This window comes from Emydura macquarii, unplaced genomic scaffold (assembly GCF_026122565.2).
Source record: "Emydura macquarii macquarii isolate MOO-44397 ecotype Brisbane River unplaced genomic scaffold, CSIRO-AGI_Emac_v2 contig_719, whole genome shotgun sequence".
Lineage (NCBI taxonomy): Eukaryota > Metazoa > Chordata > Testudines > Chelidae > Emydura > Emydura macquarii.
In genome coordinates, this window is record NW_027130856.1 from 7,517,956 (window position 1) to 7,542,211 (window position 24,256).

Genomic DNA, 24,256 nt, shown 5'->3' on the forward strand with positions numbered 1-24,256 from the left:
CCAATATATTTTCCCTAAACTCATTCTCTGAATAGCTGGACTATTTTGGCTGATATGTATAAAAACAAACAAACAAACAAACAAACAAAGTTTTAGGTAAACATCTGGTATGAAATATTTCAGCCCAAAAGGTTGAAGTTTAGCAAAGCTATAAGCAACTGAAAATGGTGTCATACTGTGTTGGACAACCTTAATAGTAGGCGGTGCTACAAACCCCGCCTATAATTAATAGAAGGAAGAGAATTATTTCAGTGGTAACGGGAATGACTGTGTTTCCTGAAAGTGGAACTGAAGCAAATCAATCTGAGCTCATTGGAGCCAATCCAATTAAAAAGGAGCTAATCTGTTTTTCAGCGAGGGAAGCATGGTCTACAAGAAGTACTCATTTCCAGACAAGGAAAACATGATGATAATCAAAAGAAGGGAAAGAATTTGGATTATTTCACTCTTTTTTTCTACACATTTACCATGGTAACTCTTCCAAGTTGCTTCTTTAAAAATTATTTTTGTTTTTACATACCAACAAAATAGAAGCTGTTATTGATCGATTGCATTTATAGGATATCAGTCTGAAAGATAAACTCCCCAGGATAAACACTTATTTTCAGTCCACAGTCTACTAGTTCACACAGCCTCTCTAATTCTAACTATTCAGTATTGAGTACAGAGGCCAACATAATTGGTTATAGTTTGGCCATATAAAAATTATTAATTAAAAAAGAAAACAATTAAAATAGACGTTTACCACTTTCTGACTATTTGTCCTCATTCTGCAATGTGGGTAATAAATTGCTTTGTTTTGGAAATTTTCAATATTTTGATGTTTGGGGCCATATAAGTATCTAGGTAGATACAGAATAAGATGGTTATGACTTTTAGTCACTACCATAGCTAGGTTCGTATCTAGTTACCACTAGACCTGAGTGAGAAACAGTTTTCCCATTTTGTGAATATTTCTGAAATTCCCCCTCTGTCCCTCCCCGCCCCCGTATCAAATCAGCTTGAAAAATCAAAATCTCAAAAATATTCTCAAACCACGAACATATTCGGGTTTTTGTTTGTTTGTTTGTTTCATTTTAGGTCAATTGAAACATCTTGTTTTGATATTTCAAAACATTTTTATTTTGACTTTGACCTTTTTTCCTGTTTTCAAATATTTTTTCAGTCAGATTAGCTTGAGTATTGAAACAAAAAGTCATTTTGAAGTGGAAAACCTGAAATTTTCAGTTTGACAATTTCAGAACTTTTTTTCCAGTATGTTGGGAAATTCATTTAACCCAACCCTGTTTTGTGAATAGTTTGTTTTGATGAATCAGCATTTTTTCACAAAAAATGATTCAGTGAAGAATTCCCAACCAGTTCTAGTTATTGTTAAACCACCTTTCTGATTATCCCGTACAAGCAAGAAACTGCATGAGGCAATATGACTGAAAGGTCTCAGAGGCGGTGGAGGAAGAAGGGGGTCATTTCATTTAACCTCATCACTTTTTGCACTTCAGATCTTTCCAAACTAGTTTTTCGGAGTGATGATGTAGAGTTTCTGTTGGCTTCAACAAATATTGAATAGTTTAGCAAAAGCAAAATATCCAGATCTCTTGAGTCTTGTAGCTGCAAGATGGATTGATCATCAGTAGAGGGATGGTTCCTGTTGGAGTTTTCCCATAGGAAGCTCAATGTACCTGCTCTGGGCACCGCCTTTTTATAATGTGATTTTTTGCTTATACCTACATTCTGTGCATGTACATGAAAGTGTCAACCTTTTTTTTCCTTATTGGTCTGGTGTCCCCAAAAACTTAAATTTACCCTGATTCCTATAGGCTGTGTATGTTCCCTTTATTCTCATTAACATTGATGCACAACCTGTATCCTGTGGTTCAGATACATTAGAGACAGATGTGCTGGTACAGCATTTTTGTGATTTAAAATTAATCTTCTGGCTATTTTTTGCAATATTACTCCTAGGAACCTTTTTTCCTATAATCTTAGGGCATTGGGTTATTCTTCAGTCACTTACTTATGTCAGCACTTCTTATCTCCCAGTCCTATAATGGCTAAGCTAAAATCTTGCAGGCCTCCGTCTACCAGTCTTGCATTTCAGCCTTCCTTACTTAGATATCTAATACACGATTATTCCTTCTAAATATTGATCAGTCTTATACTTCTATAATCCTACAATTTAACTCTATTTAACATACAACGATTATATATGACATAACATGTTAATTACTCATAACATCACACAATAAATGAATGATAAACTAAAATAATTGGCTACCATCTGCAAATCTCTAGAGAGCAAATCTTTTCCCATGTTACTATGACAGTTCTGGCCCCAGATGGAACTTGGATATGAGAAAACAACTATTGGAAAACTTCAGAGCCTCAAAAAAAAAAAATCAGTTCTCAAAATGGGCAAAAGTTCACAGGGGCAGAGAATGGAGTTAGTTTTGTGCCTAAAGTGCAGCGCTGAGAGTCAGAAGTTCGGATTTCCATTCCCACCTCCATTGTGGATTCCCTTCGTGAATCTGGCCAAGGCTCGTATCCCTTCTGTACTTCACTTGCCTTATCTGTGAAATGGAGGATAATAGTCCCTTCCACACCAGAGTGAAGTGAGGCTTAATTATGCAGTGTCTAGACATCATGATGCACTAGATGTAGACAGATATAGATGGGTAGGTGGAGGGATAGAACATATGGATTTAAAGCGATAGAGACAGAGAGAGATTAATGTTTGCTAAATGCTTTGAATTCCTTGGATGTCTGATGCCGTACAAATGAAATATATTATTCATTTAGTATTTTACCCAAACTGCTTTACTCATCCATTGTCTGGAGGATTTTAAAGATAGTCCAGCTTCCCTTCAGGTAAATCTTCTCTTGGGTTTTGCAGCTGAGAAAGGAACAGAATATCTAGACTTATGACTGTTAATACCTTTTTTCTTTTAAGAGGAAATTGATAGACACTTTCCCATGAGACTTACTATAGATGTGGTTACTTGCCTAATGATTATTCCAGATCAAGCCCACTCTGCTAAAGAGGTGCTAAATTAAAAGGCTGCTGTTTGAAGCAAAAGCTACAAACTGAATTTCAAACACCTAATAAGATACTGAAAATTACCTCAAGCTTTCAAATGTCACATACTTTAAAAATACAAATTAGACTGGAAATGCAGCCCAGCCATAATTAACACCATGATGTGTTCAAATAATCAAATATTATCCTCAGAGGAATCTATTGAAGGAGATTATTATGAGCGATAGTTCACTAATCATTATGTGACAACTATTTTTTATGTCATTGATCTAGACTGCCTTGTCTATTTTGTCAGTGTCGCTAGGCATCTTTTTAAAAAAGGTGATATTTTCCCCCACACAGAGACAGCTCGTCCTACAGTTCCAATTGATGTCAACCTTTGCTCACAGTTATCATCTGCACACAGCCAGGCTTCATTTTAAATCAGAGAAGCGGGGATAAATAAAACTGGATGGCTTTCAGTTCCAATCACGTCCTGTTTTACCTCATGCCAGCCAATAAGTTATCATGAAATAATGGATTTTTATCTGTGAAAGTGAAAGTGCAGGTTTAAGATTTTCAAATTAAAAAAAAAATTCATGCATGTCTTATACGGTGTGAAGAAAGGTTTCGTTTTCAGTGGAAGGATGGAAAAGTTTGAGGGGGTTTATTTATTTATTTTTAATAATAGAAAATAATTATTTCAGGAAGAAAAAATTTCAGGTGCCCTTTGCAGAAAGGAAAATGAGACACTCACTATATATTCTGTATTGTTAGCAAGTCAGTGCAGATTCCCAAATTTTGCAAATCTTGGTAATTGAATTTCAGAGCGTTATCCCTCACCTTCACCCTGACAAAATTTTCTCCAATTCATAAAGGATGACACAAATGTAAACTCCAGAGAGCTCCAGTCCACCTCAGTATCCCTCTTTGGTATCAAACATCTGTGTAAGATGAGAAGTTTCAGCAATTTGGCCTCTGTTTTTTAAATGTATTTCTCTACTACATATCTCCAAGCACAGCAACATAAAGCAGGGTAAGAATTATTACTTACCCCTCAGTGTGGTTTAGTCTGATCCTTAAAAAAAAAAAAAAAAGCCATGAATAAAAACTGGGGCTAGTCAAGTGTGTAATATGCTGCACTAACAACACTCACTAGCGGCTATATCACCTACGACTTACAGAACACCTAAACTATTGAAAGAAAAAGTTTACACTCTGTGAAATTCCCATGCAGTAGAATAATGCAGTGAGAACCAGCATTATCCTGGAAATCAAACTGAATCCATCCAGAATGATTTCCGAGGTTCAGTAAAGTTTCATGTGACTTCTTAAAAGTGTTTCATGTGTACCTCTGCTCTTTCTGATTTCACAAGGACCAGAAATGAATATGTGAAAATACCATGAGAGGCTGTTCACACAAGAATTTAAGTCCAGTTGGCTTACCCAAGAGATTCAGACAAATTTTGCCTGGCGAAGACAAATAACAGTTTTGAGATTCCCGTTTTCTGAAGAAAGCATAATAATCAGTGTAGACAGCACCACCCCCAATAGATGGTGCTGTATCTTTATTTTAGTGTTAAGTTGCTGTCTTGTGTATGTTATGTTGTTGTATCTTATGGGCTAGGGGTGGTAAGAGGAAATTAAGTCCTTTCTGTGATGCTGGAGTTGTCACTTGAAGGGCTAAAATACATCCCTGTGATTTCTATAAGCATTTCAGTAGAAAGGATTGTTTGTGGTTAAGGAACAGTACTCAGGAGATCTGGATTTAGTTCCTGGCTCTGTGACAGGCTTCTTGTGTGACTTTGGGAAGTCATTCAATTTCTCTGTGCCGCCAGTCCTATCTGTAAAGTAGGGATAAAAATACTTCCATTCTCCTACTCTTTGTCTGTCTTGTCTATTGAGATTGTAAACTCTTCAGGATAGGGACTGTCTTTTACAATGTGTGTGTGTCATGCCTAGTACAAAGGAGACCCTATCTTCGTTGTGCCATTATAATAGAAATAATAACCACCTCCTAATTAAAGGCCCAATCCTGCATCCCTCCATTAAGCTGTTCTTGGGCAGATTTCCTTGAGTTTTGCTAAGGATGGAGCAAGAACTGAAGAATTGGACCCATGGCAAGGAAAACAATACAAACTTCATTTAGATTTTTAACTTAAATTGACAACAAACTTAAACAAACAAAGGAACTTATCGACTAGGTAATATTTGATGGCCTGGCTGCCTACTTTGCCTGGTGCTGGGGATTAGAGCTGGATCATCTTTGAAATTATAACAAAGCATAGAGGTTTCTATTCATTTATGAATGGCTGCACATGTGCTTGTTAAGGCTCTGATCCTGCAAACACTTAGGCACATACATTAGTACTGGGAGCGGCCCTATTTGGTGGTAGCAAAGTTAAACAAGTGCAGAAGTGTTTGCAGGATCAGTTGGTGCAATAAAAGATATAACCTCATTCACCTTGTCTCTCTAATATCCTGGGACTGACATGGCTACAATTGCACTGCATACATTGAATTACAAGGTCAAGGAAGGGTGTACTGTGTCAACATGCCCCTGCAATAAAAAGAGAAAAAAGAAGCAACCAGAATCTTGCTGGTCTGAAGATAGTGTACGTTTTTATCAAGATGGACAGCTTCAAAACTGGTGGGGAGGAGGATCTTTTCCAGTGAAGGGCTCAAGCAGACAGAAAGCTGGCTCTGATATTAGCCAATGTCCATATGCATATCCTGTTAATATTGACTTTATATTACTGCCTGTCTGGTGCTCTTCATACAGTGAACTGTGTTCTTTATAGCTCGTAGGCTTCTACTTTTCTAAAGTGTTTTTGAAATAGGAGAGTGAGGGAGCTTGGCAAACATCAATGGAAAGGCTGATCCATGTCTTATGGGTAGTGCAAAAGAAGTCAGGAGTGGGCAAAGCAGAAGAAAAGAGCAGTGAAGTGAGAGACACTTCTTCAAGCGCAGTTAAAAAAGGGAGGCTCATTTTTTGCAAACAAATTTTGATGTGGCTGGCCATTTGGGGCTTGATGAAAGAGTCACATTGACTTCAAAGGGAGTTGGAAGAGACCCCAGGTCTCTGGTGTGGAATAATTGCTTATTCTACTGTGAAACTAGAGTCTCCATTGATGAGGGTGTTTCTGTTCACTGATCATTTCACAAAGACCTTTAGTGTAAATACTGACACAATAGTGTTGTAACACCGTCTGTCATGGCATTCTGAATCTGTATCAAACGTTGCTTAGGGCACGAACAAAGCTCTGACATCCCTTCCTATCCTCAAGTGCTCTTTGCATGTCCTCTCTGTTAAGTTGCTCTCTAAATGCTGTTCAACAGAGGGATTCTTTTGGTCAGTCCCTTTCACCTATTCTTCCAGCTGCCCAATGTGACCGTCATAGCAAATTCTCTGGTTTCACTCTCAACACACGTTGCAGATGCTTCCATCTTTTCTGGATAACTTTGGAGATAAGGAGTTGTTGAACTCTCTGATTAATCTCAGCATTTGTTAAATTCCTTCCATTTAATACCTAGTGTTTTCTTGACGCATTTGCTTTCAAAGGCATTTATACATCTGTCTATAGATTTTGGTGGATTTCCAGCTTTTACATCCATATGTTAAAGTGTAAATAACATTTAATTTGAAAATTCCTAGTTTCATCTTTAAGCTGTAAATTTTCAATGGCCAAATCTTGTTTAAGCTCCTGCTTTGCCAGCTCATGACATTATTTCCTTCTAGATATCCCCATTGGCTTGCACATTACTGACAAGATATGTGAACTGATTCACCTCTTGAATTCTTGTGCCTTCTTTGCTGGGTCATCATTAGATTTGTCATCATCAACCCCATCTTTTTTTGCTATGCTGGACAGTCTTTTGGTCTTTGCATGCATGTTGTTGAAACCATCACTTAGCAGAGCTTTGTTGTCAGCAAAATCTAAATCTGCTCATGTACTGTTGGTTAAACCTTGCAACGCCTGCATTTTATCCATCTACATTTTTTCTCATAATGAAGTCAATGGCAATGCCAAACAGGAGAGATGAGAGAATGCATTCTTGTTTGACACAGTGTCTGTGATAAACCATTTGCTTACTCTGCATCTAATTTAGCTGTGAAAGCTGTACCTTGATATGAAGCCTTGTTAAATATTTTTGGTGGCATGCCACAACACTTCAAGATGCTGAAGAGTGAATCAGGATGGAAGCTGTCAGATGCTTTCTTAAAATCTATGATGTTTATGATGAGTAGTTTCTGGCATTTGATGTTCTCTTCAGTGTTATTCTTAGGTTGACGACCTGTGGGATACATAATCTTCTGGATCAAAATCCAGCATGCTCGTCCCTTAGCTTTGCTTCAACCGCAGATGTTATTCATGTCTTTCCTCTTTTCTCTTCTCATGCTGCTTTTTACTGCTTTTTCCTTTGTTTTATACAGTTATTTTGCTGCTTCTTTTTCTGGAATTGTTCTGGAGATTAATATTTGTTTTGGTTTATTTCCTTTTTTTCACACTGTTCCATGTATTCTCACTTATTCAGATTTTAGATTTCCTTGACTGAAAATCAACTACAGTTACCATTTATAGTGCTGTCACGCAGAAAGGACTATGATGTGTCAATGTTGACTTCTTGTGGTGAATCTAAGTCTTGTAGCACCTGAAATCTGTTCTTCATTTGAATTTGAAAGTCCCACTGTAATGTCTTGTCTGATAGCCTTTTCTGATCAATTTCTGGTGCTTTGGGGAAGTTTTGCTTGCTCATTGCTCTCTCCATTCCACTGTTGTGATCCCAAACAATGGCACTGAAGTCTCCATTACTAAGCAGATGTCATGTTTAGGAATATTGTCAGGGTTTGTAGGCAATTGTCTGTTGGTACATTCATTGTATATTTGTCATTTTTGTGTATCATGTTTGAAACCATGCTCAGAGCTTTTAGCTGGCATTGGGATCCCAGGTGATAAGTGATTTTTCTGCTTTGGAAGTCATAATTAATGCTACCCCTATTCAGTGGCAACTGTCTTGCCTCCCTCCGTATATTATGGCTTTATTTTCATTTTTGAATCATTTTTGAATTGTGATTGTATTTATCCATTTCTTTCATCACCTGCATGGCTTGCGTTGTTACAGACATTATTCTAACGTTTTAGAAACCTACTTTGATTGTTTGTTTTACCTTTAGTAAAGAACTTCTCAGAGTCTTGGCTGCCTTCTGGCTTTCACCAAGCCTTGTCATTTCTGCTGAGACAGAGTTCATTACTTTGGCATGCTGTTTGCCAGTGTGGCTCCCTTGCTGTATAATGATGGCAATGGTCAGCAAGCCAAGGGGAGGTAGTTCTGACCAAGCACTGCCTGGGTGAACAAGTAGTGGTGGAAGAAAAGCACAAGAGGCCAAATCCACAAAGGGACGTAAGTGCCCTGCCACCCAAGTGGAATTCACAGCCTAGAGATAAGTGTCCAGGAGCCTTAAACAATCTCTGGGGAAAATTGAGTGCCTAAGAATGGGATTTATGGTGCCAATATGCTGAGTGGAAAGTGTCCTAAGAAAGCCAGTAGGAATTGCAAGAAGAGGAGTGAAAGATAAGCCCTGCCTCTTGAAGGTAGTTAAGTGCCTAACTCAACTCTGGAGTGAGGCACCTATCCCTGCTTGGGGCTTCACGGCCATGCACTCTTTCCTGGAGTTAGGTGCCTTAATCAGATCAGCCCTTTCTCACAAAAAAAACATAGAGAGATACTTCCACCCCTAGACCCCCATAGCTCAGAGGTCCAGGCACTCTCCTGGGATGTGGGGGACCTATTTTCAAATTCCCGCCCTATTTTGGGCAGGGATTGGAACTTAAGTGTCCCATATCCCATGGGAGTGCCCTAATCACCAGGCTATAGAGTCAATTTTTCTGTTCCAATGATTTAATACAGAGTGGAACAGTTTTCACAGGAGAGACTGAGAGAAGCCCACCACAGCATACCCAATGGATTAGGGAACTCCTCTGGGATGTGGAACACTCAAGTCCAAGTCCCTGCTCTAAATAAGGCAGAGTTTAAACCTGAGTCCCACATATCCTGTGTGAGTGCTCTAACCCCTGAGCTGTTGGGTATTCAGGGGGAAACATGCATCCACTTGCCCAGACCTGGTTGCCCCTGACTCTCTTTCCAGTGGATTAGGCATGCCCAATCAAGCATACTGGACTGGGACCTCCAGTTGAGATAGGTGGGGGAAATCCTAGTTTGTGAACCCCTGCTGGGCCTTGGGTGTCAAGCAACTCAGTGGCGTTTAGACGTAGGCCATTTTGTGCATGCCCACTGGCAGAAACTTTCGTACCTAGGTAATTTAGGCACTGAGAGGGTTAGATGGCAGCTGAGCTGGGGTTCTGAGGCTCTCACCATTACATTACTCTCAGTACTTACATTTAGGATTTAAGTGTCTAATTCCCTTTTTGGATCTAACCCAAGGAGCCTGCCCCCACCTACCTTCTACATAATAACTGGCTTGAATTGCAATCCTTTTTCTCGCTTGCTCCTGGCACTGATCACCCCCAAAAGGGGAGGGGATGAGACTTGAAAATGGCCCCAGCCTTCCATGCACCCTGCTCAGCAAAGCTCACCAGCTGAAGAAGGGAATACATGCTGTAACCCTTTAAGGTTCTTATCAATAGATTCACTTCATTTAGGAGGCCACAACAGCATACATCTATGGTTCTTACATTGCTCCCACTACTATAGTAACTGAGGATCTTGCAACATTTAATTTATTTATTCTCACAATGCCCCTTTGAGGTAGGGAAGTGCTATTACCTCAGTTTTACATTTGGGAAAGAGAAGGATTTAATATTTGCTCAAGATCACACAGGGATTCTCTAGCAAAGTTGGGAATTGAAACTAGTTTTCTCAAATTGCAGGCTAGCACCTTAAACCCCATCTTCCTCTTCACACATAATAGCAAATAACCAGTAATCTAGAGGTGTTATCTAATAGATTGCTACATATAACAATATGTATATTGACTAGCCACTGTACACTTCAAATGAGGAAGGGTTTGAAATATATATGACCAAATTTTGCTCTCACATACATCCATGGGCTGCACAACTGTATGTAAGAACAATACCAAAGGGGGAAAAGCTGGGAGACTTTGTCCTCATAAATATATTGTAGCCTGCTACTCTTTGCTAACCAGTTCAGCAAAAGCTATGCCTTTTAATACTAAGGACAGAATACAGCTTCCTTTTACACAGAGAACAATAGCTGTATTTCTTTTTAATCACTAAAATTTGTGTTAAATATAAATGGAGAGAGAAAATTACTTTTGAACAGAGACAAAGCTTAAAAGCTAGCACTTTTTCATATGAATTTTACCACATCACTCAGTAGATTACCTTAAAGTAGTTCTTTTTAAAAAAATTAGAGATAAATTGAACTACATTCAACATTGTACTGAATAAAATTCTTTAATAATTGCCTTTTTTCTACCAGTTGTGTGTATCTCATCACTAGACCTCTCTATAAAATCTGTGTAAAAGGCCATAAGAGGGAAGTATCACATTATCAAGTGACCTCCATGTTTGGAAACATCCACAAATCAACTTTTAAGGCAGAGTAGATAACTCATTATCAAGAGCTGTCTCTTTCTCCCCTTATGCTAGAGATCAACCCATTAGCACCACCCTGTGTTAGCCTAAGAATTTTAACTAATCTTGTCACTCTGAAGTGGATTAAAATCAAAACCTATTTCAAACTTTTCAAACCATTACTTAGTAAGATCCAGACATGACAATATACCATGAAATATTTCAGATATACCTTTGTAAGTCATACCATGGATCAAAAATGACAGACTCTGGAAAATAAAACAAAAAAACAAAAGAACCTACAATCAGAGATCATGTGAATTTTCTTGAAGGAAAAGTTGAGATGAGGTATTTTGGATACATTCATTCCTTAATAAAATCATTGTATAGTGCCTTGCACTGTAATTTTTATTGCATGATTACAGTTTCCTCTAATTTCTAATAAACATACTGCTAAACCTTTTCATCATGTCAGTGCTGGTGCAGTTTTCAAAGCAATACAGAAGGTCTACAGTGCTCATAAGCTTCTCATTTACCCCTTAAATCTGTAATATCCAAAAGCTGGTAATTTTCCTTGCTGTGCATGCAGTGAAAATCTTCTCTCTCCTCGTGTGTAAATATCAGTTCTCTGCAGTGTGCAGATGCCTTCTGTAAAACGATAAAGAAAACAGGCTGAAGCCTCAGCTTGGATAAATCCGTGTAGCTCAATTGAAGTCAATGGAACTATTCTGATTTACACTGGCTGAGGATCTGGCCACCTATATTTAGAGCATCTAAGGGTATCTGCAAGCAAAGACTATTAATGAGACAGAGCTACTTTGGAAATTTTAAATAAGAAAGCAGAGTTCAGCATATAAATCAATATTTCATAATGATATAATTCTACTGTATTTTCTTTACTATGTTTTGATATTTTTTAATAATCTTTACTTCCTAAAAGGTTGCTCTCAGGCTTAATTTAATTAATAACTGTAAAGAATTTTGAGATGCTTCAGCGATTGGTACCGTATAAGTGCGCAAAATTTTTTCTACTTGATTTCATTTTTTGTATTGAAAATGTTTCCATTCACAGTTTCGAAATCCCAATTTGATTTTTCTGCCATATCAATTTGCTAATAATGGTGAGGATATATGGTCAGTTGCAACACAGAAGTGGGATTCTGTGCAGAATGCAGTGACATGACTAAAAAGAGAGGAGAGGTTACCAGTTACCAGAGAGATCTGAAAACCAGGAGAATTTCTTTATAAAATGTTCAGAAATTTTGTTTCACCCATTTTTGCCCATCACCACCCGAAATTGTGACATATTGGGAAAACTGCAATTTTGCTGATTAAAACTTACAAAATCACGAATCCTTGCCTCCACAGTGAAAACAATTTAACAAAAAAGTCTGTTTTGTTGTAGAACTATTTCACTTAAAATGATGTAGCTTTAGCATTGAAAACATCTTCAAATTCTCTATAAAATGCAATATGCTCATGTTTTGAGCATTTTAAATATTGTGGTAAATATCTCACCTACCTCTATTTTTGGTGAATATGGGGGTGAGTTTTATGTGGCAGGTTAGACTGAGAGGAAGAAGAAGAAATCTGAGTTTATCCATAAGAACCATTTTAACTATATCTGAGCTGAAGAAGATGAACTGGGACTCTAGAGTAGGGCATGTCAAGAATATTTAGCCAGTGGGTATTTTATCTGCTTGAACACCTTCATTTTTGATAGCATTATTCCCTGAAATGTGGCCTCAGGAACTATTGCTTCTTCCAAAAGATGATTTTTGAATGAACTTGTAGAAATCTATAGCGAGGATATAATTCTGTATTAAAGAATCAGATTGGCAGAAGAATCTGGTAGCTGAGGCAGATTTCGGTCTGGTGGGAAAGTGCTGGGATTTAAGCTGCCACTTTAGTCAATTTTTACTTTGTACATCCTCTAGTCTTGTGTTGTTCAATCTACATCAAGGGTTCCTAGAGCTTTGGATGCCTCACAAATGAGGGCCTGCTGCTGTGGCTGCCTAGCAATCAGGCAGTCAATGAGCCCAGTGGGGCCATCAAAGCACCACCTGATTGGCTAAGGCAGTCAGATGGCTTGCTCTTAAGCCCAGCAGCTGCAGCGGATCAGTGGTTGCTTGATGCATATATCTATGGATTCTCTGCTACCCTGGGCTTCCTTTTTCCCGAACCCTGTTCCAGCCTAGACTCTTCTCTGCAGCCAGTCTTGTTTCAGTCCTGTCCCTGTCTTGCTGCTTTTGGAAGCAGCCTCTCTCCTACCCTCCCTGACATCAGGTAATCCTGTTCTGACCCTTGGCTCTAAGTCCTGGCTTTGACTTTGTCTCAACCTTTGGTTCTGGCACTCGGCCTCTGACTTTGATTCTGACTGTTGTCTCTGATCCCTGTCTTTGACTCTGCTTGGACTTTGGCGTTTGGACTCTAACCACTAGGCATGACTGCCTACGACCCAGTCTCATGAAAGGCTTGTACCATTTGTGTAAGTCTGAAATTGAAATAAACAAACATGTATAGAAAGGTTCTCATTTTCTAATAAATTCTATAGAAGTTCTTCAAAAGTGGGACTAGCAGTGGGACAGTTAACATTAAAAAAATGTAGAATTGTTGAGGCGTGCCCATTACACTGTGGATTTGTGATAGTGTGAATGAGAGCAAAATTAGGCCTCCATTTCTTAAACTCTTGCCAGGCACTTAAGCTTCTCCCAAACCTTCACTGCCTGAACTGTAAGCCAATGAGGAATTAGAAAATGGGCTAGACAAATGTAGTGAGTGCATCACTTCAAATCTTAATTTATGGATCAGGCATTGGTGTTGTAAACTTATGTTCTGTAATGCTCATCCTCAGATATATTTGGAAGAAATGATGTGGAAAGTGCTATGACTCTAGATGAAATTCTCATCCAGTGGAATGTCATTGATTTTACATCATGTCACTGAGGGAAGAATCTGGCCCCTTATCTGTAGTGGACAGAAAATTGATTTCATAAAGGGAACAATCTACTGAAGTTCTATGACTTCAACTAGAGAAATGGATAAGTACATTTTCAATTGGTAAATACTCTTGCACAGCTACGCCTTTCCTCTGAGTCATTGCGTTAGTTCCTCTGAACTTTGTGGCCAAAAGATAAAGTGAAAAGATCTTCTTTTTGCCTGTACTGTCACAACACTTAACCCTGAATTAGAGCAGCTACATCCACTGATTCAATACCTTGCTGAATTTCACTTTTATTTTTTCCCACTTGCTACCTCTTTAAAAGCCTGAGGGTCCTTTAATGTCTGTGCTTTGTTAATAATGGGTTTTGTTAAAAACAAAAATTGTCAAGGTAAAGGGTATGACCTCTTCTATTCTCTGGTTAGAGTCCTGTGTTGCAGCACTGCGCTTCATTTGTTACCTTACTTCACTTCACTGGGAAAGGTAATTACAGTTAAAATTAAACTCTATAGAGTGTGTCCCGCTGCCTTTTAACTGCTAGACACGAAGAAGAGGCCGATTCCTATGTATTCACCTCTTGTTTAGAAGATTCATGTTTATCTAATGTGAAGTCAATATTATTGTCCTGAAAAGAGTTAGGGTATGGCTAACAATCCATCAGGGATTGTTTCTTTATAGCACTGATGCTATGCTCTAGTGGCTCAGAAATCATTTAACTGTGCTAAGACTCTGATCTACCTTTACGCGTCAACATTTGAAACATCATTTATCCCATCTTAAATGCCTGATAATAAAATATTTCATTGTGTTTAACAGTGAGACATTTTATAAATGGAGAAGAGAAAAAGAATGAATCATCAATGGATGAGATGAAAAACTTCAAAGAAAATAAACGTGTACTATATATATTATAGTTGTATATAATTCCTATATACAGAGTTTAATTCAAGTTTATTTTCTTTGCATTTTTCCATCACATCCATTGGCACTTCATTCTTTTTCTCTTCTCCATTTATAAAATGTCTCACTAATATAAAAATGTGTATTTGGGAGTGTGGGACATTTTTATCATGGAAGGAGAGATGTTTAATACTAATAGGTATCCAAAGTAATATGGAAAGGTCTGCTGTATTATATAATATAAATTACATATGGAACTAAAGTGCGAGAAAATGCATATTCTGGTACATATTCTGGTCATTGTTTTGGACCAAATTCTGCCCTTTCCACTACTACTGTAACATTGAAACATTCTGCCAAGATGAATTTCTTGCAACACTTCTGTGAAGTACAGCAGTAATATCAGTCTTTTATCACTGGAGAAGAGGTTTGTTTTTTTTCAAAAGGACTCATTCGTTCCTTTGAAAGTTTTCCCTGAGGGAAACTAATATAATGAAAAGCTCATGACTTACTGTGATGGGGTGTGCTCCCCACACTGACCCTGCAAGAACTGAATTGGGCCAGGTGGTCCCAATCAGCTAATTAGGCTGCAAACAGAGGAGCTTTAGGCTGGAGGCAGCTAACTAGAGAGGCTTACCTGGGTGGGATAGGCAGGGCTTCTACGAAAGACAGGAAATTGCAAGCCGAAGGAGTAGCAAGGAGAAATCTTCAGTCACTCCCTGGGAGGAAGGAGTGAAGAGACTGACAGACTCAGAGGATGGGGAGGACCAGGAGGTACGTCAGTAGCTCAGGGACAGGCAGCAAGGTGCAGGGAATGGACTTTAGCTGCTGTGTAGAAGGTCCCTGAGCCAGAGCCCAGAGTAGAGAGTGGGCCTGTGTTCTCTTGCCAGCCACTATAGGCGTGGCCCTGCGATGCAGTGATGTGGAAGACTGTCTGAGACTGCTGGACAGTAGAAACCTTGATTCTCCTTCTGCCTAGTTTGTGAATCCAGCTGGGGCTCAGATGTATATTAGGTGCTGAGCTGCTGAAATTTATGGTGGAAACTTAGGCATCTAGGAAATTTAGGCATCTACACAGATAAGCAACAGCTGAGCAGAGAGTTTGTGAATGCCTGTGATGCCTAAATGTTGGACTTAGGGACCTAAAGTAGCAATGTTGTACCTTAGTCTCTGTCATCTTTTCAAGAGGCTTGAATTTTCCATTGCATATTTTTTGCTGTGTTCCTATTTGTTCATTTTTCCATGCATTGCCTAAAAGATTTGACTTGGGTGGGAGGAAGCAGTGATGGCAAGCAGCGCGTGCACACTAAGTTTCTTCTGGATAATTAAAAACCGGCCTATATTTGGTAGTAAAGGGAGAATCACTACAAATAAAGGGATATTTTGAGCCTCCCTTCTTTCTTTTAGCATTGTGGTGGTTTTTTTGCTAGCAGACATTACTGTTGCATTTATTCTTTGGTATTAACAATGTCACATTCAGAAGACAAGGTCATTTAACCTGTTTGGTAGGCAAACACATAAAGCTGCAAGATAGCATGTAATGCAAACTATTTTCAAATTGGGCTCAGGAATTAGAGTGACAGAATGAATGAACTCTAGATTTGAAGAGCAAACATTTAATGTGGTATGTTTAGTGTTGGCCGATTTGATTAGATTAAACACCATATTTTCATGCAAGGTGTAAATATTGAACTATAACTGTATGCTGTTGATCAAAGCTGTTTGCCTGGCAGAGATGATTAAACAAGGGTTAATAAATATAACCTCTGTTAAATCTTCTATAACCAAATTTCTCTCAACTTCCCCTACTGTAGAATTAATAACTAAAGCTGGCACTGTGAGACAGGACATTTAAGCACAATCTCTTGAGCAGAGTATCTGATATTTGTTCAGAATAGGAGTTTTAACTGATTGACAGTCAGAGCAAATGCCCTTGTTCACATACATTAACCTACTCAGAAAGAGAGGCAAGGACAGTCTGACCATCCCGTGGGTGCTATAACAAAATTTCATACACTGCTCACTGGTTGTGTGGTGTCTTGGTTTTCCCTTCTTTATCTAAATTAAGTAGAACCTCAGAGTTATGAACACCAGAGTTACAAACTGACCAGTCAACCACACACCTCATTTGGAACTGGAAGCACGCAATCAGGGAGCAGAAGAGACCAAAAAAAAGCAAATACTGTACAGTACTGCGTTAAACCTAAATTACTGAAAAATTAAGGGAAAGCAGCATTTTTCTTCTGCATAGTAAAGTTTCAAAGCTGTATTAAGTCAATTTTCAGTTGTAAACTTTTGGAAAAACAACCATAATGTTTTGTTCAGAGTTATGAACATTTCAGAGTTATGAACAACCTCCATTTCTGAGGTGTTTGTAACTCTGAGGTTCTACTCTACCATCAAGAACTCCTTTAGACTTAGAAAAAGTACTTACTTTGCATCTTTCAGCACCATTGTTCTAACTTGAAGAAGAAATATTCCATTATCTTTTGATCTTAGAAGCAAAACACAGTGATGATAAAGTGGATATAGAGGTATGAGGAGAGGAAGGGAAGGATAATAGTTCAGCTGATAGACTCCCTATATGCATTGGATGGGATACAAGGTACAATAACACCCATGCCTATTATACTTTGTCATCATGAAGGAGGTTCCTGGTGACTTAAGGCTTGTCTACACTGTGGGGTCCTCAGCGATCAATGAAGTGAGATAGATTAGAGGGTCATGTAGACCTGCTCAATCGATGGGAGATGGGCTCTCCAATCGATGCCATTAGTCCACCTCACCAACAGGAGTAAGGCTGTGTTGATGGGAGGGCATCTACATTACGTAGGTTGCATATCTCCCGTCAACCACCGGCAACAGTGTAGACCGGGCCTAAGTGTTTTAGCCAGTATTACAGTTCAACACTTGAGCACTTTCCTTTTAGCACCAATAACTACAGCAGGAAAATGGAGATCCTATGGTAAGGATTGGTTTCTTGCATTCAGTAACAAAAAGAGAATGTCTGGGTTTGTTAGTATCTCAAATTATCAGATGCAAAAAAGCAGGATGTCACAGACCCTCGATGCAATTGAGAAATGTATCCTAGATTGTTACGTATGAAGAATGTATACTTCATTCAACAGACTAAGGAGAATTAAATCCATAGATCAGTACATCACTAAACTGAGATTTCAATGTTCTGTATGAATTTGAATCTCCCACTCACAAAAGTAGTCATGAGTGAAACTCCTCCAATGCCATTGGGAACTCCATTGCAGTCATAGTCCTCTCTAACAGCTTGAAGCAAAGCCCAGGACTCTCAATGGAAAGATTTTCATCTGCTTTGGTGGATTTCAGGACAAGCCATAGAATGGGCTAAGTGGACAAGGGAGCCCTAAGAATTTGGAGGTTGTTTCCTTTGGATAAGAACCTTAAAGTAGAACAAAGGAGATAAAAAATTAACTTTTTTCCATTGAAACTGCTGAGAAAATTTCTCAAGTCCAAGTTGTAATTTCTGGTGAAAGGAAAAAGGGCAAGAGGAAGGGAGGGAGAGAAATCAGAATAGCCTCTATTCCAGGGGTTAGTGCACTCACTTGGAATGTGGTAGATGCAGGTCCAGGTCCAAGTCCCTGTTATGAAATAGGCAGAGCCAGTACTTGAATCTGAGTCTCCCACATCCACCTCGTATCTGAAACCTTAGGTTTTTTTTTTTTGTTTTTTTTTTTTTTATGGAATCGTTTTCCAACCAGCCCTGCCTAAAAGTTTGTCTAACCAGACCTCTTGTTGGATATTTTATGATATCAGGCCTTTCCTTGAGATTTTCTGTAATGCCCAGCTTTACACTGTCTGGGAACACACACAGAAAAATGATTAATAATATAGGAAACCACTTTCCACATGAAGCAACCTTTAGGCCCACACAGAACCCATTCATGGGAAACATCACCATGGGTGCAAGATTTTAGCCCTTTTTTGATCCTCTGCAACTCATCCCTTTTTAAAGTAAAATTGTGATATTTTAAGGGTAGAATATAGCTGAAATTCTCTGGGATCCCCAAAGTCAGGTCACTAAATGAGTGAGATTTTTAGGTAAGCTTAAGAACTACTTCAAGTCACTGGGCTAATGCCACCATGTCACCTAAGCTATATCTAAACTACATAATTAGTCAACAGATGTTACATTGAACAGCTGCCAATGTTTGTATATTGCTCATGCACATGTCATACTTGACTGCTTGCATCAGCACCGTGCATGCTTACCAGGCTTGTGTCAATGCAAAGTACAGTGCAGCATGGGTAGGTATCAGTGTGCCATGTGCTGCCTTCTGGCACAATGCCTTTTGGGAACTTTTTCACAGTGTGGTGGAATAATAATGATTTGCGCGGGGGTTTCTGGGAGCTAGGGCTCAAGTTCGCAGCATGCAACTTTCTCTGTCCCTCCCACATTCCTCCATATCTCATAATTTTTGTACCTTTTAAAAAAAGATTGCACAAACCCACGCAGAGCTTTTCAGAGTCCACCATCTTTGACAGAAGCATGGAGCCCACAGACCTCTGCACTATTCTTAGAAATGTTCAAAATAAACAATGCACAGTTCTCTTGTATTTGCAGAGCTGCAGAAAGTACTGCAAGAAGGGCCATGATGACTTGTTGGAGAACAGTTTGCTGAGGACATAGCGAAAAACAATTCAAGGTTGTTGTTGGCATTTGTGGAGCAGCTGCAGATGCTTCTGGGTCCAAGAAACTAGCACTGACTGAGATTTCACTGTAATGCATGTGTGGGATGACAAGCAGTGGCTGCAGAATTTTTGGATGTGAAAGGCTGCACTCTTGGATCTGAGTGCTAAACTCCCTAGTCCTCCAGGGCAGATCACAGAATGAGAACCACATTGACAATGGAGAAGCAAGGGGTGATCATACTCTGGAAGCTTGGAACCCTAGATTGCTACTCGTTCGTGGGAAATTACTTCAGAATTGGAAAATTCACAGTAGGGGCTGTTCTCATGTTATGATGATCTGTTAATCATGTCCTGTTTTGCAGGATGGTGACTCTCTGTAATGTGTGACAAAGCAGATGAATTTGCACCAATGGGGTTCCCAAGCTGAAGGAGGGGTGATAGATGGCGCATGCATCCCCATTTTGGCACCAGCCCACCTTGCCACCAAGCGCATCGACAGAAAGTGCTCCTCTTCTTTGGTTATGGAAGCACTAGTGGATCACTGGGGATGCTTCATCAAAATCAGTGTGGGCTGGTCAGGGAAGATGCATGATACTCATATGTTTAAGAACACAGGACACTTCAGAGAGCTTGCAAGCAGGGATATTTTTTTTTATTACTAGCAAATTACCATTGGCAATATTGAAATGCTAATAATCCAGGAAGATCCAGTCTGCCCCTTGCCCCCTGGCTTATGAATCCATATTCTGGCAACCTCAAGAACACCAAGGAAAGCTTCAACTACATGCTCCGCAGTGCAGAATGACTGAATGTGCTTTTGGTAGATGGAAGGGACACTGGCTGTGTTTACTCACTAGATCGGAGCTCAGTGAGAAAAATGTTCCAATGGTTATAGCTGCGTGTTGTGTCCTGCACAATATCTGTGAGGTAAAGGGGGGAAAAGATGCCACCAGGATTAAGATGGAGCAGCTGTCTGCTGACTTTGAATAGCCAGACACAAAGATCACTACAAGAACTCACTGTGGAGCTATGCAGTTGAAGGAGGTTTTGACACAGGACTTTCCAATTTTGAAGTCCTATTTCACTAATTTATGTGAATTTCACTAATTTCACTAATTTGAATTGTGCTGCCTGTTTTTTGCACATTGTTTTGCCACTCAGTCCAGTTAAAGTAACATTATAGTAACATTTAGTTTTGGATTGTTCTTTGGGCCTGGTGTTTTGAGTGCTTCTAGGAATTATGTAGTGCTTGTTGTACATTTATAAATAAGACTGTTTTTCCTGAAGCTGTGACAAGGACTGTGTGCTTTGCTTTGATTACTGCTATTCATTCTGCAATATGTATTATGAACCAATAAATATCATTTTATTCCCCCAAAATAGAAATTTGCTGAGTGGCAAAACAATGTGCAAAAAACAGGCAGCACAATTCAAATTAGTGAAATTCACATAAATTAGTGAAATAGGACTTCAAAATTGGAAAGGCAGCAAATATTTCTGTCCATTTCTGTGCACAAAAAGTAGTCCACTGTGGCTACACGTTTACTACCATTTTTCTCAGAGGTCAGTGTATGTGAAATGTTTTTTTTTTTTTTTTTTAAATGAGAGGGAAGTATAGGGCTCATGTTGACTTTTGGAAGTGTAGGCAGTTGCTACCATGGGAAGTACTGCAAAGATTGGGGATTCTAGGAATTCAGGCCTCTTTGAGCTGGGCTGAGAAGTAAAGAGTCTATGGCCCCAAGCCCTCAGGGAGAGTGAGGCACCAAATAGTCTGCAATCAGGACAGAGCAGTAAATAGTCTATTACCAAACATCTTGTCTCAGGCAGAAACTCAGGCCTCTTGTTGACATCTCTGGCCTTGTGGTATGCCTGGTGAAGTTCCTTCACTTTCACACAGCCTTGCTGTTGATCCCTGTAGTATTCCTTTGCCTGCATCATGCAATCTGTTCATAGATATCCACGTTTCTGTGGCTGGTCTGTAACTGTGCTCTCACATCCTCTTCTCCTCCCCTGGCCCAGGAGATCCAATATTTATTATCTACTCCAGACAGGAGTATGCTTCATGCATGGAGCTAGCATGGTCAGTTGGCTGTTGCACACAACAAAGGCAAGTTCCTACATATATTGGCCAAGGTGGGCAATCAGGAAAAGACATTTCAAAAACACACAGGGAGCTTTAAAGGAGGGGTACTTTCTGATCTGTGACCCTTAGGCAGCAGAGTTTATAATTGTGACAGGAATGGTTACTGTTGCAGTGAATGGTGCATTATGGGATGTCTGCTGGCATACTCTTAGGATCAACACAGGTCATGAAGTGTGTACACTCACACGGTCAACCTCAGTAGATTGACCATGGCTCCACACTGTTCAGGGAGGTGGTGTTATTGTATCACCATAACGGGGTGCTTATGCTGGCTAGAGACAAATATGAATGTAGACACATGCACAAATAGGTCAAAGCAAAGTGACTTATGTCAACCTAACTTTGTAGCGTAGACCAGGCCTTAGAAGATTTGTAATATCCCACTCAATGTGACTCTTCTATCAATAATATTAAGTCTAATATAGATTGTGGCTTAAGCTAAAAGAATTAGTGACTGCTAGGATAAAGGTCAAAGTTAGTGAATAACTAGACAGAGACCAAAATGAACAGCCCAATAAAAAACATCTTTAAGGTTAGAGGTCTAAATCCTTTTATGGAAAAAAAAATTGTGTAGTATTTCTCCATTTATAACGGAAATCTCAAATGAAACTGCGTGAAGGGATGTCTTTTTTTCTTAACTCCAAAAAAGGGATAGCAATTGTATTTGTAAAAACTGTTTTCAATGCACACCAATTCAAAAGGTCAAGGAGGGAAGATATAGCATTGACCCTATGTTCCTTTAATCAAAGATGAATTATTTTAAACACATGCACCTAATAATTTAGAAGAGACTGTTGTCTTGAAGACCTCTGGGACAATTTCATAGAATGGTTGAACACTTCTGTCACTGAGGGGGACTTTAACTGTATTTAACTGCATTATGGGACAGCTGCTATGGTACTCGTAAAATCATTCCCTAAAAAACTGTCCAGTAATCAAAGAAAGAAAGATAAAAGATTTAGACAATGGGACTGAAACTTGTGGATATTAAAAAAAAAACAAAAACCAAACACTTCATTTTTGTGAAAAATTTCAGATTTCAATTTCTGCAGGAATAATCCTACTCCTGACTTTGTGTGTGTGTGTGTGTGTGTGTGTGTGTGTGTGTAAAGAGACACAGGCGCACACACACTGATAAATCAGAAATATACAAATGCATACTGTAATAGTGAGAGAAATAGCTTTTCTGATCATGCCCTATTTTCCCTTAGATTAACATTAAAAACAGAGAATGGGCCAAAGATATGGTAGCAAATTAATAAAATTCTAAAAGTCCTTTTAGTATTTCAGGACATACAATCCGTAGTCACTGTCTATATTAAATAAGATATGTACTGCCATGTTCCGCATGCAGAAGTCCCACCGAAGGTAATTGGAATTTTGCTTTAAAACTGATAGTGCTAATGATAGGCCATTCCTCCATTTGGGATACTGCAATAGCAGTCTTCAGAAATAAGTTCTTCTCTAACTTCTTATAGAAGGAAAAAATAGGATAGCTCATATGATTGTTAAAGGACAAGACAACATTCTTATTACAAGTTCAGAAGGAGTAATAGTTGTCAGTTCTGTATCGTTAATTCCTTCATGCTCTTTATGGCCTTTGATTTGGTAGCACACAAAATGTTGATGGATTAAAAACTGGCTAAGTGATTGGTATCAGAATGTAATTCAGGGCGTCCTCATTGAGCAGGTTTCTAGTGTGGTCCTGCAGGGACTGGCCCTTGGTGCTATGTTAAATATTTTTATCAATGACTGAGAAGAACACACAATCATTACTCATAAATAATGATGACAGATTGGGGGAGTAAAAAATTATCACCCCTAATACAGAATGATCTGGATTGCTTGCTGGCACCCATTTTACCAAGCAATATGCATTTGAATATGGCCAACGTAAAGTCATAAATTTAGGAACAAAGAATGCAAGCCATACTACTGGACGTGGAACTCTATCCTGGGAAAAAGTGACTCTCAAAAGCACTTGGGGATCCAGGTGGTTAGTCATCTGAATGGGAGCTCTCAGTGAGATGCACTGGCCAAAAAGACTTATGCAAATCTTGAACGTGTAAACAGGGGGATATCAGGCAGAAATGAGGTTGTGACCTCTGCATTTGGCAGTGGTGTAATTTGTGCTGGAATATTGTGTCCAGATCTGGTGTCCACAATTCTATAAGGATATTGGAAAAAATTGAGAGTTCAGAGAAGTATCCTGGGAATGATTAAAGTATTGGAAAATGTGCCTTATAGTGAAAGACTCAAGGAGCTCAGTCTGTCTAGTTTAAGAAACAGAAGGATAAGGGGCTCTTCAAACTAGAAGACAAAGGTATAACAATATTCAATAGCTGGAAATTGAAACTTCATGCATTCAGACTAGAAATAAGGCGCACATTTTTAACAGTGAGGGTAATCAACCAGGGGAGCAATATACCCAAGGATTGTGGTGGATCCTCCATCACTGGCAATTTTTAAATCAAAATTGGATGTTTTTCTAAAAGCTATGCCCTAGTTCAAACAGGAATTAATTTAGAGAAGTCATATGGACTGTTATATAAGAGGTCACACTAGATTATTACAATTGTCCCTTCTGGCTTTATAATCTATACATTCATTCATATTACAAACATTTACTGCAGGCTACTGACAGTTGCAAATTGCAGACATTCAGGATACTTTTGATTTAATTCTGTATATCCCATAACTAGGAAAATATCTTGTTAGGAATAACCGAACAAGGTTGTCATCCTCCCCACTCCCCCCAAGCTCCAGTACTCCACATTGCATTTTAGGCTTTTTTAAAACAAACACAAAAACAAAAAACCTGAAAGCCTATAGTTTGCAAAATATCTTTGTATCCAGATGGCTTGCTGTTGTGCAACATTTAAATTAAAAATATATTTCAAACAATCCAATCTACTTTGTCTATTGACTTTATCAAACCTTCAGGAAACACATCCTGAAATAATCTTTTACACTGTGATGGTTTACAAGTTACCTGTACATATATCTTTTGTATTCTGATAGAAATGCTAAATAAT